Below are 14833 nucleotides of genomic sequence, written 5' to 3' on the forward strand. Positions count from 1 at the left end.
TATCCTTGACCTACCACGACATATTCATTTTTTTGTTTTGCTGTTGTTGTCACGTCTGTTTGCCAACAGATGAGAGCGTTGGAGTCAGAAGACTTGGATTCTAGACCTGACTTGCTCACAAATTATTTGTGTGACTATGGACATGTCATTTCCCCAGCCACTCCCCATTCTTCATCTGTAAAGTGGCTGGGGGAACCAAACCAGTGGTCATCAAGCTGTTTCAGAGACAATATCCCCCTTTCAAAACATAGCACATAATTCCAACAGCCCAAACCCAAGCTGCTCTCATTGAACCTTCAGGCTCCTCTTCAGAGAAGGCAGGATGGGTCTTTCTGACGCCCCCAGCAGCAGAAGCTGTGGGGTTTCTCTCCTGCTGCCTGCCTTCTGGCCATCCTTCTGGGGAAGGCTGTTCCCTGCATGTAGGCATTCCTGGCAAGGGGTGGGTGGGAAAATTAAAAGGAGATGAAATTTAAATCTCTCCAGTTTGCTGCTTGTCAGCAGCTCTGATCACACGCTTGGTTGGGGTGGAGTTTGAAACCAAAGACTCGGAAAAGGTTTTAGGTTATCTGTGCATTGCAGTTCCAGGTGTGAGGTTATCTTTGCATTGCAATGACAGATTTTAGGTTACCTGGGCATTGCAATTCCAGTGGGGCTGGGCTTGCTGCACCTGGCAGTGTGTGATGTGGGTGGATTGCCCTGTTGTGTGTCTCTGCCTAGCACTGGTCCTCCAGAGCACTGGTTCTCAGGCCTGGAGTAGTGCTGGAATAACCCTGACCTTGGAGTTCTCCAGTCCCTTGTCAGCACTCACTAAAATTAGGAGCAGCCCTAAGTTAGCAAGATCAAAGAACTTCATTAACTCTCTATTTCATAGGGGGGCCTTAATTTGTATTCACTTCTTACATTTTGCAATACTGTGAGGTAGGGCTTATTGTTTTAAAGTGTTTCCCTGCTTATCTGTCTCCTGGTAGCATTGAACATGCCTTGAGAGGCAGGAAGGATATTTCACCTGTGCATCTTTTGCCCTAGATCAGTGACACAGCATAGGCCCACAGATACTTGTTTTCCATGACTTGTATAGGTGAGTAAATAAGAAAATGAAGCTCAGAGGGGTTAAGTGATTAGCATGGCAGTAAATCTGGGGTAGATATCTGTCTCCATTGTGCCTAGCTGATTCAAGAGTGCAGAAGGTCACTGTGTGATTTTTTTTTTTTTTTTTGGAGATGGAGTTTTGCTCTTTCACCCAGGCTGGAGTGCAGTGGCATGATCTCGGCTCACTGCAACCTCAGCCTTCCAGGTTCAAGTGATTCTCCTGCCTCGGCTTCCCGAGTAGCTGGGATTACAGGCGCCCGCCACCATGCCTCGCTAATTTTTGTATTTTTAGTAGAGATAGCGTTTCACCATGTTGGCCAGGCTGGTCTCGAACTCCTGACCTTGTGATCTGCCTGCCTTAGCCTCCCAAAGTGCTGGGATTACAGGCATGAGCCTCCGCACCCGGCTGTGACGGTGTGATTGTAATGTCTTCACCTTCCTAATGCTCAGCTGCAGTCCATTATGCTCTCCCCAGTTGTCCCTGGGTTGCTCCACAGGCTTTTCCCATCCCACAGGACCACTCCTTCCCCCAGATGAGCCGCGCGTGGCTTCCCCTTCCCGGTGAGCCTCTCAGTGGGGATAAGGAGAAAGACAGTGTTCCTTAGAAAACTGGCATGCCGCTATGATGTTGTTTATCTTTGGGCTTGCAGGGTCCTCTGTACAGTGGCTCCGAAACCTGGGGCCATCCAGGACTGCGGAATCAGGATTTCTGGAGATGCAAATGATTTTTTAAACAGTCAGCCCTTTGAAACCCACAGCAACTTATCCTGTCCTTCTTGTCCAGCTTCATCATCATCTGCCAGGAATCCCCAGGAACTGACTTTAGGATCACACTGGCCGGTTTGCCATCTCTAGCGCCTGCCCTGCCAAATCCTACGCTTCCAGTCATGGCTTTTCTCCACTTGAGAAAGTCCTCACTCTTGTCTGACTTGATCTCCACCACCAGTGGCCTTTGGAGCCCAGCGTGCCCCCCAGCTCCCTCTTGCCTGCTTCAGCTCCCCTGTACATCCTCCTTTCTGAGTTCTGCTAGCTCCTTTGGGCAGGGCCCTACAGATTAGCTCTTATTTCAGTCATGCAGTAAATAGCAAGCAGTTGTCATGTACCGAACACTCATCAGATGCAGGAACGCTACAGCGAACAAAACAAACAGGAACCCTGTCCCCGTGGAGGTTGCATTCCAGTAGAGGAGACAAAGCGTGAACACAATGTGCAAGTGCATGTGTAACATGAGGGTCCGCCAAGGATGTGTGCCAGGAGGGTGAGGAGCGGGGTCCTGAGGGGCGCCGCTCCAGGGAGGATATTTGGGAAGGTCCGAGTGGGTGCTGTGACGGGGAGATCCACGGATAGTTTCAGGCAGAGGGAACAGCAACTGCAAAGGGCCTGAGGCAGGGGCACTTTTCCTGTATTCAAGACAGAGCAAGGGGCCACTGTTCCTGGTGCATTCCCACCAGTGAGAGGGGCTGCCGGGCACTTGGCAGGCGCTCAGTAAATACCTGATTGACTGTGGCTGGAGTGGAGTGAGTAGGGTGGGTTGTGGGGAAGAGGTAGTCAGGGGTAATGTTTTGCAGCACTTTAAAAGCCACGGTGAAGACTTCAGATTTCATGCTAGGTATGAAGGGATGCCATTTGGTGGTTTTGAGTAAGAGTGGCATGGGCCAGGCACGGTGGCTCATGCCTATAATCCCAGCACTTTGGGAGGCCAAGGCAGGTGGATCACCTGAGGTCAGGAGTTCGAGACCAGCCTGGCCAATGTGGTGAAACCCTGTCTCTACTAAAAATACAAAATTAGCCGGGCGTGGTGGCACACGCCTGTAGTCTCAGCTACTCGAAGGCTGAAGCAGGAGAATCGTTTGAACCCGGGAGGCAGAGGTTGCAGTGAGCCAAGATCACACCATTGCACTCCGGCCTGGGCGACAAGAGCGAAACTACATCTCCAAAAAAAGAGAGAGTGGCATGATTAAATTGACCGTTTCTCCAGTGTGGAGAATAGGCTATGGGGGTTAGAGCAGGAGCAAGGAGACCAGTTAAGAGGCCCTTGCAGGGGGCTTTGCAATTAAGAAGTCTAGGTGGGAAATGATGGGGGCTTGTGCTATGATGACAGCAATGAAGCCAATGAAAAGACTTTGGACCCATGATGCATTTTGAAGGTGAGAGACTGGGTTTTGAGGATGGATAAGGTGGGAAGCCAAGTCTGAACTCTAAGGCTTTTATATCAGGAATTGCGTAGAAAGATGACGGTAAGCCCATGTGTTTGCTAATTTCCTGCTTGTAACTTTCCTTTGGATGAAAGCAGGATCCATGCCTCATAATGAGGTATACCCCTTACAGGGACCTGGGTCCCAGCTGGTGCTGCATTAAATACCGGAGACATGAGCAGCCAGGACTGTGGATCGGTAACACTGAGCCTGCCCCCAGTTCCTTGGCATCAGCATCTTGGGAGAGGTGGTTTGGGTGCTCTTGAGGCATGAGATTTTTGTGAGGGTGGCCTTTCTGCATCACTCAGCTGTCATCAGGTGGTTAAGATGCCGCCTCTGCCTCTTTGAAGCTGGGCTGGGGGAGGAGGTGGGAACAGAATCCAGAAGTTCAACTGCCTAACTCCTCCCTTTCCAAGTTTAATCATCTTTGAGGGAGGATTTCTCACTGTTCCCTGCACCCCAATGCTTCTCTGCCTTTGTACATACTCTCCTCATTTTCTCTCGAGCAGATTTCTCTCTCTCTCTTTGTATTTTTTGTTTGTTTGTTTTATGGGGTTTTTTTTTTTTTTTCTGAGACAAGGTCTTGCTTTATCAATCACTTAGGCTGGAGTGCAGTGGTGTAGTCATAGTTTACTTCAACCTCGACCTCCTGGACTCAAGTAATCCTCCTACCTAAACCTCCCAAGTAGCCAGGAGTACAGGTACGTGCCACCATGCCCGGCTAGTTTTTAAAATTTTTTTGTCGAGGCTGGGCACGGTGGCTCATACCTGTAATCCCAGCACTTTGGGAGGCCAGGGCAGGCGAGTCACCTGAGGTCAAGAGTTCAAGACCAGGCTGGCCAACATGGTGAAACCCCATCTCTACTAAAAATACAAAAATTAGCCAGGCGTCGTGGTGGACACCTGTAGTCGCAGCTACTCAGGAGGCTGAGGCAGAGGAGTCTCTTGAACCTGGGAGGCAGAGGCTTCAGTGAGCTGAGATCGTGCCACTGCCCTCCAGCCTGGGCAACACAGGGTCACTCTGTCTCAAAAATAAATAAATAGATAAAATAAAATAAGTTTTTTTTTTTTCCCCCAGAGATGGAGTCTCCTTGTGTTGCTCAGGCTGGTCTCGAACTCCTGAGCTCAACTGGTGCTCATACCTCAGCCTTCCAAAGTGCTGGGATTATAGGCATGAGCCACCATGCTTGTCCTTGAGCAGTTTTCTCTTGATTTTCTTATTTACTTGTCAAGATATCACCCCTTCTTTGAAGCCTGTTTCAAATACTATTTCTTAGATATTGTTTTCCCTGATGTCTCAGGCAGATGTGGTTGCTTCCTCCTCTGAACCCCGTAGTGGTTGGTGCCTTTCTTATGCCAACATCTTCTCAATGGTCATACCCAGTCTTCTGAGCTGAAATGCTCACAGTGAAAGCCATGGGCCTTAGTTATCCTTGAACCCCTCCTCCAAGGCCAGCACAGCCTCTTGACCCTAGTAGGCACTTGATGATCATTATTTGAATTAAAATGGACTTTCCTTATGATTGGTATTTTCAGCAGCTGCTGTAGGACACTTGTCTCCTGAAGGAAATTTGGATTAGAAATCAAACAATTAAATGTCTATGCGGTATCAGGTGGATAACATAAATAAATGAAGTGAGATAAATATAAGAAAAATTTTTATAGAGGTACCATTATAAGACAGATTTCACTTTCTTCGTAACTCTCTTTAAGCAAAAGCACAAGACAAAAGCATACATGCATGATAACGGGCACAGATGCAGGTTTTCTATGCCAGGAGGCAATAGGGAGTGGTGGAGACTGGGGTAAATAAGAGAGCCTGTGCCCCATTCATTCATCTAAAGTTGACAGCAGGGTGGATCACTCTAGGTCAGGAGTTCAAGACCAGCCTAGCCAACGTGGCAAAACCCTGTCTCTACAAATACAAAAATTAGCTGGGCATAGTGGCACACACCTGTAGTCTCAGCTACTCAGGAGGCTGAGGCACGAGAATCACTTGAATCCTGGGAGGTGGAGGTTGCAGTGGGCTGAGATTGCACTACTGCATTCTAGCCTGGGCGACAGAGTGAGACTCTGTCTCAAATAAATAAATAAGTAAATAAGTAAATAAATAAATAAATAAATAAATAGACAGCCAAGTTTGGCTCCAGATAACCCATAGTATCGCTGGATAATAGATTTTTCAAGAGAGGCTGCAAATTTAGACTTTTGTATGGATGATCCTGATTTCTAGATGTTAGCAAGTGATTCCATTCTTTTTTTTTCAGGCAGCATCATTGGGAGAGCCCTGTTACCAGTTTGAGACCTCACAGAGGTGTGAGGCCTTCTCCTGCTGAGGAAAATAAATAAACTTATTTCAAAATCTCCAAGACATCTAGATGCTTCTCCTACAAGGAGGATGTCTGCATCTTGTTTTTATTCTCCAGCATTAGCATCCCATTGTTCTGCTTCCCTCTGAGTGAGAACCCCAGGGTTACTATCATTATTGTGAGCCCGAATCCCAGCTTCATGTGGCATAAGTGCTTCTCTAGTTTGCCTTGAACTTTGTATCACAGGCTTTTTCTTTTCCTCCAGGAGTGGTTTAAATGGAGGCTGCAGCCTTCTGTAAAGTATAATTGGGTTTAAATTGTAGGTTTAATAATAATGACGTTGGGCTCAATGTGGTGCCTTACAGCCTCTGCCTGCAGCCCTTGGCAACCAGTCACTCATTGATCCTCACACCCTCTTCAGGAGGGGACAGCTGCTAGGGACCTATGCACCCACCACCCCATCCTGATATGGAACCACAGGGACGAGAGATCAGATGCCCCCCTGTAGCCATGGGCCATTGGAGGACAGGGCAGATGATGGGCATCCCTTTGTGCCCCAGGCATGAAGGGTCTGAGGCTGAATTTTCGAGGCTCTTGGTTGTCTTTTTCCTCTCCTTCACCTTTGGGTCTCCCTACGACTCGTTAGGGAGTCTATTGGAAGAGACGCAAGGAACTCAAATTTCACAATTTGGTTTCTGTGGAGAAGGTTTAATTAGGAGGGTGTATTAACTTAATTGGCTATCATCAGGCTTCCAGCTTCTTTCTGTATTTTAAGTAATTTTCTCTCCTTTTTTCTTATAGCCAGTAGAGCATGCCTTTAAAAGATTAAGTCTTTTATTTGGTCTCCTTGAGTGAAAAGAGCTCTAGTTCAGAAGTCAGAGAGCCTGAATTTTGATTGCGACTCTTTCTGGAAAGATCTGTGTATACTTAGATCAGATACTCACTCACTTCTCCTGGCCTCATTTCCACACTGGCTAGATGAGTAGGTCAAATTACAGGACCACGAAAGTCCCTTCCGGTGCTTGCAATGCATAACCTAAGTGTTTCTGTGAAATGACATGAAACTCCTCCTAGAACAACATTTGGTGTGTTTCAAAAGTCAATAAAAATACCAATCTACATATGTTATACAACAGACTAACTGAGGCTTGGACAAGTGAGGGCTTGTTCAGCAAAAACTCAACATTGATGTTATAAAAAGTGCAGAGAAGGATGTTGATGTTGTGTGATGTGGGGCATCCTGCTTGAAAATTACAGGCAGCACAGGCAATGACAGGGCAGCAGCAACCCGTGGCCGACTGATGGCCGCCTTGTGTAGGTTTCCCAGGGTCCACCCTCTGGACAAACCGCAGATGTTCAGAACTCGTGGTCTGGTTCCCCACCGATGACAAACAGCTCCTTATTTGTGCTGGTTTCTGAGCTGCCTTTGCTTTGACCACTGTTTCTGGAAGTTTTTTTGTTTTTGTTATGGATGGGAGCAAATTATAACATAGGAAGAATGGGTAGGGGTAAAAACGGAAACATTAAGCCTGAAGAGGTTTCTTTGGGCTTGGAAGTCGGCAATGGCCATTTTAACCGGCATTTCGGGGTGGGGGGTGGTGGTGCTTGCACAATTTGAAGGTAGTCGGTGTAGGATATCCCATTTTGTACAAATGTCACCTACAACAAAGCTAATCAGATGGCTATATTCTGCTTCTCTGTCTCCTCGAATGAGTACACTTTGTTCCTGGAGGCTCCAACTCTACACATCAGTAAACGTTAGCTATCTAGATCACTTAATTTTTTTTTTAATCTTTAGGTGGTGTGTCTTTTTTTTTTTTTTTTTTTTGCAGCTTTTGTTTTCTCAAAGTAAACATCTTTAAAAAGGACTGAATCTAACATAAGTAATAGATTCATTGATAAGGGAAAACATGCCTCTCTTTTTCTGAAACAAAATTTGCTCATTTCTCTGTGAAACGGAATAAAGGCTTCTAAATGGCAGCTATTAACAGCTGATGAATGTGGCCTGGCTGGGCTACGTCATGTGCGGGCAGGAGAGAGGAGGAGCGGGGCCAAGCAGCGGAGTAAAAGGCTACGTATTTACTGCTCTTAAGAGTTAGACGTGGCCTTGGCAATAGACAACTGCCCTCATTGACTCCAACTGCTAGTGTAATTGGGTCTCGGTATTTGCTACAGAAAACTATGCTTTCAGATGTCTTTAAAAGGCTCGAAAATGTGCTGACCACTGATGTGTGAAGGGCTGCAATTTAGACCTCCAGAAATGCCTGGCCTGTAGAGGAATGGGACACCCAAAAGGTCAGTCATGATGAGGAAGGCAAGGACAGCACTCAGAAAGGATGGAACGGGGAAGCACAGAAGCCCCGGCCCCTCCAGGACCCGGGGGTGCCTGTGCCTAGCTCCAGGTCATGCACTCACCTCCAACATAAGAGATGCTTGAGATGCAGCCTGGAGTGAAGGTGGCTTAGAAAATGTCAGACTTTTCCTAAAGGCCAGTGTGCACTCAGAGAAGGATCCAGAAGGCGTCTTCTCTCTGAGGATAAGGACCATTTCTAGTTTGTTCAGCACCACATTCCCAGCACTACCAATGCGTATTATTATTCATTCATATTTGTGAGTAATTAAATAAAAAGAAAGGATAGAGGAGCTTGACAAGACCTCCCAGCAGCACTCATCGGCCATGTCCTTGGGCCCACAAGAAGTCCTGTGGCCACTGCGGGCCTGTGACTGGGGGAGCTGTGGGGACACTCTAGTGTTTGGTGGATACCAGACCTCCTCTGGATACTCAGAGCAGAAAGAGAATGGATTATAGGATCCTGGGCACCCCACAGAGTGAACAGGGGGATGAACATAGGAGCTGAGGAAAGGTGGTGGCAGTGTGACAGCTGGGACCCTGGCAGAGATGGTCTAGGCGACACTGTGCTGGCTCAGTATCCACAGCCCTGCCAGGCACCACTGGACGCCTGCACTGCCTTACTTGTGGGGAAGGCCCAATTTCTTCTATGTTGGCCCTGCTGGGCGCCATGCAAAAGACACACTTGCCCTAGGGCAGGCATTGGAAGAGACAGTGCTATGAGGAATCCAGTTAATTAAGCAAATATGAATAAAGAAACAAAGTAAAAACACCATTATATACATTTTGGAATTTAATTTTGTGTCCACAGTTGGCCAGGGCCCGTCGTTACAGCATATTAAGAATATGTGGCTGGGTAGGGCGGTTCATGCCTGTAATCCCAGCACTTTGGGAGGATGCAGTGGGAGGGTCACGTGAGGCCAGGAGTTTGAGACCAGTCTAAGCAACATAGCAAGACCCTGCCTCTACAAACATTTTTAAAAATTAGGTGATGCATGCCTATAATCCCAGCTACACAGGAGGCCGAGACAGGAGGACTGCTTGAGCCCAGGAGCTCCAGGCTGCAGTGAGCTATGACCGCACTACTGCACTCCAAACTGGATGACAGATGAGTCCTCTTCTCATTTAAAACAAACAAACAAATAAAAGACCAGGCACGGTGGCTCACGCCTGTAATCCCAGCACTTTGGGAGGCCGAGGCAAGCAGATCATGAGGTCAGGAGATCAAGACCATCCTGGCTAACACGGTGAAACCCCGTCTCTAATAAAAATACAAAAAAATTAGCTGGGCGTGGTGGCGGGCACCTGTAGTCCCAGCTACTCAGGAGGCTGAGGCAGGAGAATGGCATAAATGCAAGCTGAGAGGCGGAGCTTGCAGTGAGCCAAGATTGCACCAGTGCACTCTGGCCTGGGCGACAGAGCAAGACTCTGCCTCAAAAAAAAAAAAAAAAAAAGAATGTGTGAATGGAAATGCTCAGTGGCTAGTGGGCTAATGGGCTGAGGTGACACTCCTGAATAGCTCAGCACATTCTTAAAGGGTCTTAAGTGAAAGAGAGTGGTCACAGGTGGTTTTGTTATGGGCTCAGGACAAGCCAAAACACTGGAGACACTTTCCCCGTCCAGGCTGTCATTTGCCACCTGTAAGGTCAACACCAACTCTATCCCCTTCCCTCCCCGCGAAGCTGCCCGCGCCAGCTGTACTGGGCTGTTGTTTTTCTGTGGGCCCAGCCCAGCTTCATGCCTTATAAAGTGCTCTGGCTTCTGAGGGTGAATTAACTCTTGTTTTTATTGCACTGTTAATTCCAGCTCTTGTCTGTCTCCCTAATTCATTCCACATGTCTGTTCCTTTCTGCCCACAGCAGTCCCTGCCCAGGCCGGGGCTCATCTGTTTTGTACGTCTCGCCTGACAGGCGCTGGCAGCTCTATCCAAGAGCTCCCGGGGTTTTTCAGGTGCCTCTCTCAGGGCATGCCTTCTGCTCTGGACCGCACTGGATTCTAAACTTCTCAAGAGCCTGGACCTTAACTCATTTGTATTTTGTGTCTTCTCTGAGCCTGATACTTAGCAGGGGCTCAACAAATCTTGTTCAGTCCATGAATGCTTCAAAGCACCTTGGAAGGCGTGCCCAGTGACTGCTGGAAAGAGCGCCGATGGCACTGGAGATGGAATTAGGGTTGGGCAGCCTCACAGGCCAGGGAGATGCCTCCATGAAGGGCGCCCCAGAGCTCAGCAGACGCATGTGGGGCCTGGAAATGGACCACAAAGGAGCACGTTCAGGCCCTACCCTGGGGGACAGACAGCACATGTGGTGTGGGCGCAGGTTCTAGGCTGAAGCACTAAGAGGGGAGGAGGGACATGACCGGGCCTATGGGCCCCAGAAGATTCTACTCTCACACTCGGGCCCTACACATGCCTGCCTGGTACAAGCCCTTAATCACGCATTACCTTCAAGCAGGAAGGGACTTAGAAATGCCTCTGATTTTGAGTTTCCCGAGATGTATTCCTTGGAAGAGTCCTCCTCCCTCCCTTTCCTCCATCCTCATCTTAACCTGTCCTCTTCCATCTTCATTCTCCAGAGTTTGAAGAGTGGAGAAAGCACCCCAGGTAGGTAGATGTGTCCATTTCAGAATCTACCCATTTCCTCCCAAAGTATGGAAAGTGTGTGGCCTCTGCTTTGAAAGCAAAATGGTAGAGCAAAAAAAGTGTTAGAGAAAGCATCCTGCTGTTCCGCACCCGCCTCCACACATGTTCCCTGGCTACACTATGTTCCTGGTCCTGCTTGGCTGTGTTTGCCACTCCCTCCTCCTCTTCCACCTCCATTTCCAACAGGTCCTCACACTGGATGAGCCATTAGCTCTGCCCCAATTTTAACCCCATGAGCAAGACTCTTAGAACCCAGGAGTGGTGAGCTCCCCCACACCAGTGCTTCTCATCATCAGCCCCAACCTCCCGTTGCCGTGCCCACCCCCTCCTCCACCTCCTCCCATTGTTGTTATTTCTGGGAGCCAGGGAGGAACAGCGTGAACTAGCTACTGCAGGATTGAAGTGGATTGTGACCACCGTGCTCAGAACCACAGAGTGTTTTTAAAAGGATGCATTTGAACAGCTGGTAGTGCACACACACCCGGCTCTTCGAGGCTTCAGGGGGAGTGAAGTTTCCTAGTATGAAATTAAAAGATAAGTTCTTTATTCTTTCATCCTAAATTTTGCTTTAGCCTGATTTGCTGACGCTGTAGTCAGAGGCCATCATGGCCCATGGAACGTTGTTAGGTGATTCTCCAAAAGTGGGAGGTGGGAATGGTTTGGGAAAACACAGATACACATACCTAAAACCTCCTTGCCAAGGGACTTCCCAGAACTCTTTTTTTTTTTTTTTTTTTTTCTGAGACTCACTCTGTTGCCCAGGCTGGAGTGCAGTGGTATGATCTCAGCTCACTGCAACCTCCGCCTCCCAGGTTCAAGAGATTCTCCTGCATCAGCCTCCTGAGTACCTGGGATTACAGATGCATGCCACCACTCCTGGCCAATTTTTGTATTTTTAGTAGAGATGGGTTTCACCATGTTGGCCAGGCTGGTCTCAAACTCCTGACCTCAGGCGATCCTCTCTCCTCAGCCTCCCAAAGCGTTGGGATTACAGGCATGAGCCACTGCGCCTGGCCTCAGAACTCTTAATAGGATGTGTTTGGTAAGAGCAAAGACTGTGTCTTTGTCATTCATTCTGATGCCTTCAAATAAAAGATCATCAAAAATGAATACATGTATTATGAATTTCCAAAAGGAGATATGGTTTACACAGCATCTTCCAACCTCAGGACTCCGCATTTGCAGAGCAGCTCAGAGGTGCAGCTTCAGGTTCTGCTCCCGGTAAAGCAGATGGGAGGAGGAGTGGGGAGTGTTTGCTGGCACCTCTTTTAAGGAAGCAGACCCAGAGTGGGAGGAGAGTTGTCCTTAATTAATAAAGTGGCCATTGCGTTGGTGGCTCTTATGTTGAACTCAGGCACAATTGCATTAAAACATATATTTACTGAGCATCTACAGGGCACTCAGCATGATTCTCAGGAAATGTGCTGACAGCGTGCTAGGTGCTTGAACGTCAATGAACCAAACACAGTTTCTGGCATGAAATAATTTCAGGAGTTGCATGAAACAAGCCTAGAGGAATAATCAGAAAACAATTCAAGGCAGTATATAATTCTGAGCCTAGGTGTACAGTGCCAACAGTAAGCACCATGAACTATAAAAATAAGGAAGAAGTTAGACATGCCTAGGTTATCATGGAGATCTTTGGGAGAAAGTGGGATTCGAGGTAGATTTCAAAGAATGGGATGGGTGTGGATTGTAGAGCAATAGAAAGCCAGCATCCTCAGGGAGAGATCTGTATTTTGTCCACTCATGTGTCCTAAGCTCTTAGTCCCCAGCACAGTCACTGCAATAAATATTCGTTGAGTGAGAGGCCAGGCGTGGTGGCTTACGCCTGTAATCCCAGCACTTTGGGAGGCCAAGTCGGGCAAATCACTTGAAACCAGGAGTTCAAGACCAGTCTAGCCAACATGGTGAAACCCCATCTCTACTACAAATACAAAATTAGCCAGATGTGGTGGTGTATGCCTGTAATCCCAGCTACTTGGGAGGCTGAGGTGGGAGAATCGCTTGAGCCCACGAGGCAGAGGTTGCAGTGACCCAAGATCACACCATTGCACTCCAGCCTGGGCGACAAGAGCGAGACCCTGTCTCAAAATAAATAAATAAATAAATATTTGTTGAGTGAAAGAGCAGAGGAGGGAGGAAGAGCATTCTAGAAGTCAACAGTCGGGCAGAAGCTCTAGGGTGGGAATGTGTTCACTCCTGGTGGGGAGGGGGACACAGTAGGGGTAGTGGTGACGGGAGTGGTGCTGTGTAAGAGCCATAGGTTGGAAAGGTGGGGGTTAAATTGTAAAGAGTCTTGAATATCAGGATGGAAAATTCAAATGTGGTGTTGTAGGTTCTTAATTTAGGGAGATAATATGGGAAAGCAACCACAATGAGAAGTCACCCAAATGGAAAAATAATAATGGCAGCAGCGTTTTAGTCTGGAATATTAGTTTGGTGACTGATTGCAGGATGAGAGAAAGGGAAGAGCCAGATTCTTCCAAATGGGGTGGTAGCAGTGGGACTAGAGAAATAAAAAGATACGTGAGAAATGTTCCAAAGCAAAGACATAGGGCTTGGGGGATAAAGGAAAAGGAGAAAGTTAAAAGTAGAGACGACACTAAGAATTTGAATAATTAGGAGAATGTTGGTATTCTCAGGGGAAAAAAATGAGAATGTATTATAGTCCAGTCTCACGTTGCTATGAGGAAATACCTGAGACTGGGTAATTTATAAAGAAAAGAGGATTAGGCTGGGCGCAGTGGCTCATGCCTATAACCCCAGCACTTTGGGAGGCCAAGGTGGGCGGATCACTTGAGATTGGGAGTTCAAGACCAGCCTGGCCAACATGGTGAAACCCCATCTCTACTAAAAATACAAAAATTAGCTGGGCATGGCAGTGGGTGCCTGTAATCCTAGCTTCTCGAGAGGCTGAGACAGGAGAAATCGCTTGAACCGAGGAGGTGGAGGTTGCAGTGAGCCAAGATCACACCGCTGCACTCCAGCCTGGGTGACAGAGCAAAACTACATCTCAAAAAAAAAAGAGTGTTAATTGGCTCACGGTTCTGTAGGCTGTACGGGAAGCATGATGCTGGCATCTGGGAGGGACCACAGAAAACTTAAAATCATGGCGGAGGGTGAAGGAGAAGCCAGCACCTCACATGGCTAACGCAGGAGGAAGGGTAGGGAAGGTGCCACACACTTTTAAACAACCAGATCTGGTGAGAACTCACTCTACAGTAACAAGGAGGAAATGGTGCTAAACCATTCATGAGAACTCCACCCTCTTGGTCTAATCCCCTCCTACCAGGCTCCACCTCTAACACTGGGGATTATAATTTAACATGAGATTTGGGCGGGGACACAGATCCAAACCATATCATCAGTTTACCTTCCAAAAGGTCAGAAACCACAGCTGAGATATGGGCACTTGTTTTTTGGGTTTGTTTTGTTTTGTTTTGTTTTTTGTTTTTTGTTTTTTTGAGACCGAGTTTTACTCGTGTAGCCCAGGCTGGAGTGCAATGGCATGATTTCAGCTCACTACAACCTCCGCCTCCTGGGTTCAAGCGATTCTCCTGCCTCAGCCTCCCAAGTAGCTGGGATTACAGGCATGAGCCACCACCCCCGGCTACTTTTTGTATTTTTAGTAGAGATGGGGTTTCACCATGTTGGTCAGGCTAGTCTCAAACTCCTAACCTCAGGTGATCCGCCTGCCTCAGCCTCCCAAAGTGCTGGGATTACAGGCATGAGTCACCACGCCTGGCTCCTATGGGCACTTCTTATGCCAGCACGGGCCTTGCCTTCCCTTCAATGTGCCTGTCTGACACTTGAAGCAGTTCACAGCTGTGCATCAAGTTCAATGGAAGCCATGTGTCATGGCGGCTGTTGAGTACAGTGGGCTGAGTGCAATAATTGGCCATAAATCAAAGCTCATTAGATGGAACCATTAAGTAATCTCAGGATTGGGGAGGGAGGATATTGTAAATGGGGAGTTGGATTGGAGAGGTAATCCAGTCTGCTGTCTCTAGTGTCCTTCCCCTGTGGAGTGCTGCCTTCCGCTGTTTCAACTTGGCCTGACATTTATAGGCATTTTCGGCCCCCTCTTCTGCCCCCGACCCCTCCACCACACACTTCCCCTCAGCAATGAGCAAACTGGGAATCACTGGACTTGAAATCAAGGTGGAGCTCGGTAGAGTGGTTAATTAAGAATGTGATTTTTTAAAGCACTTTAGGGAGTTATTAGAAATCGGAAATGCCTTTTTCG

The 14833-nt window shown here is 47.8% G+C and overlaps 1 protein-coding gene across 2 annotated transcripts in view; it reads left to right on the plus strand.

The window, feature by feature from the left end:
- Positions 1-14833, plus strand: part of PDZD2 (PDZ domain containing 2) — a 468182-nt gene that overhangs the window by 109404 nt on the left and 343945 nt on the right. The window lies entirely within an intron of this gene.

Source organism: Pongo pygmaeus, chromosome 4, assembly GCF_028885625.2.
Source record: "Pongo pygmaeus isolate AG05252 chromosome 4, NHGRI_mPonPyg2-v2.0_pri, whole genome shotgun sequence".
In the NCBI taxonomy this organism is placed as follows: domain Eukaryota; kingdom Metazoa; phylum Chordata; class Mammalia; order Primates; family Hominidae; genus Pongo; species Pongo pygmaeus.